This window comes from Microtus pennsylvanicus, chromosome 15 (genome assembly GCF_037038515.1).
Source record: "Microtus pennsylvanicus isolate mMicPen1 chromosome 15, mMicPen1.hap1, whole genome shotgun sequence".
Lineage (NCBI taxonomy): Eukaryota > Metazoa > Chordata > Mammalia > Rodentia > Cricetidae > Microtus > Microtus pennsylvanicus.
The window spans coordinates 58,091,719-58,096,576 of record NC_134593.1 but is presented as its reverse complement, the minus strand read 5'-3'; the positions used below and the strand labels follow the sequence as shown (position 1 = coordinate 58,096,576).

Genomic DNA, 4,858 nt, shown 5'->3' with positions numbered 1-4,858 from the left:
CATGAAGGGGAATGACCTGGAGAGTCTGCTGAATTGAACCGTGAGAAGCTACTCTACTAAGATTCTGGTAAGTGACCCAGGAGGGACTTTGGCACTGCAGAGTCTAGCATTGGAGGATTTTGGTATGACCCTCACAGGAGAGGTGGCATATGTGAGAGTTAGGGCTCAGAATAAGGGGAAGCACCTGTCCTTCAAAAATCTACCCAGGTAAGCTTGCTTTTGGAGTCAGGTGCCACCTTGGAACACTCCCATGGCATTCTGAATAGGGCTCTATTTTAGGTTTATCATGAAGTATTGTCTTCCTCTTTCGCCAGACCTAAGATCCTCCCAATTACAGCTATGTCTCACTATTCCTAAGAAACTACTTTTCGTATGATTTGTTCTGCAGTTAATCTCTAGAACCATAAATCTAGTAGTAAAATTTAGTACAGCATCAAGTTGTAAGTTTCTAAAAATACCCAAAGGATGCACACTCATACCACAAAGACATGTTCTCCACTATGTTCATAGCAGCATTAGCCAGGACCTGGAAACAACTTAGATGCCCTTCAACCAAAGAATGGATAAAGAAAATGTGGTACATTTACACAATGGAGTACTACTCAGCAGAAAATAAAAATGATGACATCTTAAAATTTGCAGGCAAATGGATGGATCTAGAAAACATCGTATTGAGTGAGGTAACCAGACCCAGAAAGACGAATATCATATGTACTCACTCATAAGTGGCTTTTAGACATAAAAGCAGAGAAATACAAGCCTACAGGCCACAACCCCAGAGAACCTGGACAACAAAGAGAACTCTAAGAGAGACATACATGGATCTCAATAGGAAGGATAAAAGGACAAAATCTCCTGAGTAAAATGGGAGCAAGGATGTAGAAGAGTAGAGGGGAGAAAAGGAGGTGAGCAGAAAAAAAATGTATAGCACAATAAAAACAATTTTAAAAATAATAATAATAAACAAATAAGTAAGCAACAAAATAAAAAAAACAAAAACACTCTGCCAATATTATAAAATATTTATGTCTTTACAGAACACATTATGACGAGAAGGAATATAGTTTTGGAAAAATTTTAATCAAAATGTATTTCATAAATAATGTGGCAAAACAAAGCTGGGACAACATCTCTCACTCTACATAACTCTTTTACCTCAAAATCATGGTTTTCACGGGAATCCTGAGCTCTGATGCCCCAAGAGTCACTAGTAAGAGATACTCTTATGAGTTCATTTTTATTGCATTTGAAATACATTCAGAAAAGACAACATATTGATTTAATAAGTTACCGCTTGTAAGTCCTTCCATCACTGTCAAAGAAAGAGGAAAGCTAGGCTTCCAGGCGGTGACAGGTCTGCCTTGAATGCCCAGCAGAGGAAGTGGCACATTCCAGGGTCTGCGTGTGGTGACACCTCATTGAAAGCAGAGATAAGAAACAAGAAGAATGATTGTGAGTTCTCTTTGCCCTGGAGAGTGAGGAGGATGTTGGCTTCCACTTACCCTAACGACCGCCTATCAGAAGTCCCTCAATATTTGACCTAAAGTAAACAGGCCTACTTATGATTTATCCCTGGATATCAGGGGTTTATTTTTTTTTCATGAAGACTCCATTGAGTCTGAAGCCTAGGAAGAGGTTGACTGGTCCTTAAGCAGTGGGGGAGTTCAAATGCTTAGTTCAGAAGATAACACGACTCCTTCAGCAAACACGCTTTTCTTAAGTGACTCACAGTGGCAGCAGGAGAGAAAATAACATCTTTTGGGAATTAATGGCTCCTACTAACTTTGGTTTAGAAATTACATATTTAGTAAATGCAGCAAAGGAAAAAGAATAAAATCAAATGTTTGCAATATCTACCTTGGAGAAATGTCTTACATGCAACTTTAAACATTTTATGGAAATATTTTGCACACTATCCAATATTCTTAAGAACAATGGATTGTAACATCTGAGGGTTGCATTTTTTTTATTTGTGACACCCTACAGTCATCCCAAATTTTTAATTTGACATTGTGAAAAAAATTGCAAATTTCAACCCACATTGTCTATATCAGGAAAGGGAAGAAGAAAGGAAAGACAGAGAGTGTTTCCTCGGAGCGACAGCGACGCAAGATGGTAGCCACCACAGGCTCGGGAGTAAAAGTCCCTCGAAATTTCCGACTGTAGGAAGAGCTGGAAGAAGGCCAGAAAGGAGTAGGCGACGGCACAGTTAGCTGGGGTCTAGAGGACGACGGAGACAGGACCCTTACAAGAGGGACAGGGATGATAATTGGGCCTCCAAGAACAATTTTTGAAAACCGAATATACAGCCTTAAAACAGAATGTGGGCCTAAATACCCAGAAGCACCCCCATCTGTGAGATTTGTAACAGAAGTCAGTATGAGCGGCGTGAGTAGTTCAAATGGCGTGGTGGACCCAAGGGCCACAGCGGTGCTGGCAAAGTGGCAGAATTCCCACAGCATCAAAGTCATCCTGCAGGGGCTTCGATGCTTGATGACGTCAAAAGAGAACATGAAGCTGCCACAGCCGCCAGAAGGACAGTGTTACAGCAATTAGTCACCAGGGCCCAGGCCTCCCCTCCCCAATCCAACCTAAGTCTTCATTTTCCACAGTAGTGAATTTTCTAGATTCATCTTGTAGACCTCAAAGTCCTGGAGAGGAAGCTCCACTGAGACTTCATCCTGAGACACTGTTCTGATACTAATTTCTGTCCATTTGAAATACCTGAGCTGTGCTGTGTAACATCTTCTGTCGAGTGTAACCGCTGGCTGCCTAGTTGAACTTCTGGGATCAAGAAGCTGTGTTGAAATCAATTTCCTTTGGGAGCGGCGGGCACAGCTAACGCAACTGTGAACAGACACGTCACACAATCACCAGCTGCTGACACATGGCCTGGGTCTGCCTTTGCCCGCCCCGCCCTCCTGCCACAGCTGTGTGGTGGCCCTTAGACTAGATGGGAAGGCTTCAGGTAGCCGCCGTGTGACTACTGCTGGGCTTGGGGTGCTTTGGCTGTACCCCTGCTTCCTTAAGTCTTAAGTGATGCCCCGTCCAAGCCATCGTCTCCCCCATTCCTCCACTCCCGCCCTTGGCCAAGTCTTGGATTGTAACCCTCCCCTCCCTCTGAAATTGGCCGTGGGTGAGGAATTCAGGGCTTCCCGTATCCCCACCTTTATCAAGGGGTGCTGCTTTTCCCCTCCTCAATTCCCTTGTTGCCCATCACCACCCAACACTTGCTGTGGCCAGAAGCCATCAGATGAGGTTGGAAGAGCCTGGCCTCCCTCACTTAGCTCTGGACCACACATTCACTTGCCGCCAGCCTGGGAAGGGGTGCTGGGTCCTCAGCCCTGCTGCCACCATCAGCCCATGCACTTTGAGCTCAGGTCTCGAGGTGAACAGAGCAGTCACGAGGCAACAAACCTGCCAGTGTTCAGGGTTCTTGGTGATTCCGCCTAGAGAAAGGCCATGCAGAGAGTCCTAAGCGCACGGGGTTCTGTGTCGGTTCCTTTTCTCATAATCGCTTTGCTTTTACAAACTGAAGAGGTTTGGACAGGGCTCCCTGGCCACCCATCCGGTCTGATGGGGAGCCTGACAGCTGGAACAGAGGCCCTGACCCTGTGGACTCAGGTTTCAGTGTTGCTGCTCCTCAGACCCTCGGCAGGGACCTGGAGGAGCTCCGTGTCACGAGTTTTCAGTGGGCCTAGCCTCCTGGCTCGTTGCCATGTTCCTCACTCTGTTCAGGACCACTAAATGTTGAAATATGGATGCATACCGAAATAAAGGCAATTTGTTGTGTAAAAAAAAAAAAGAGTGTTTCCTTTACAACAAACAATGCCCCGTGAGTAAATATTTGGCAGATAGCCACTGATGGTCATCAAATACAGAAATCAAAACAGTATCCAGATTTCCTGAGGGCAAAGACAGTGTTTGGCAGACATTCTCAGTTTACCTGGGTGAGCCGATGAGGGCTCACCATTCACTAGGCTTATCCTGAACATCTGAGGCTTTTACACACAGATTCCTGTAAAGGGTCTCCATTCTAGATTCTCCCATCGAGACAAACTGTAAAGTGCTGTAAGTCATCTTACCACGTCACTCAGCACAAGGAATGGAGCTGAGCAATCAAACTAAAGACCTGTGAGTATTGCACATTTGAATTACAGCCAGTATGAAGGACAATGTAAACCTTTTAGATTTGTTCGTCTGTAACTAATTTAAACACATGGTGACTTGCGGTCACCATCCTGGCAGCACTGAGCCAAGCTTTCCCGCATTCTCCACTTGGAGCCTGTTTCTCCTATGTTTTTAGGTGCACCTACCAATATGTGCAATACTTCCTGGAATGTCGTCATGGCTTCTCACACTACTGTCTCCTGCTTCCTTAGCCGATAGACTGTAACCCACACAATAACATACTTTGGTAGGATTCTTCAAAATTGTCCCATGCAGAAACTGTATAGATGCACCGCTTCAGAAGGAATTTTTGCCAAATGTTTTAGGTTCCTCCATCATAGGAAAATAGTGCAGGAGCTTAATAACTCAAAATAGTGTCACATTTCCATTTATGTATGTATGTATGTATGTATTTTATTTATTTAGAGATGGGGTTTCTCTGTGCAATCTTAGCTGTCCTAGAACTCTCTCTGTAGACCAGCCTGGTCTTGAACTTAGAGATCAGTCTGCCTCTGCCTCCCAAGAGCTGGGATTAAAGGCATGCACCACCACATCCCAGTTTTATTCTTTAAAAAGATATTTGCTTGTTTGTTTGTTTGTTTGTTTAGAAAGGGTGAACACGCGGTGGTCAGAGAACAATTTGAAGGAGTTGGTTCTCACCTTCCACTTTGTCAGCTGAAGGGATTGA

At 44.3% G+C, this 4,858-nt stretch overlaps 1 pseudogene; it reads left to right on the top strand.

Annotated features, from left to right (window-relative positions):
• Positions 1 to 2,099: 2,099 nt before the first annotated feature.
• LOC142835958 (ubiquitin-conjugating enzyme E2 variant 1 pseudogene) lies at positions 2,100 to 3,799 on the top strand (annotated as a pseudogene).
• Positions 3,800 to 4,858: the final 1,059 nt, after the last annotated feature.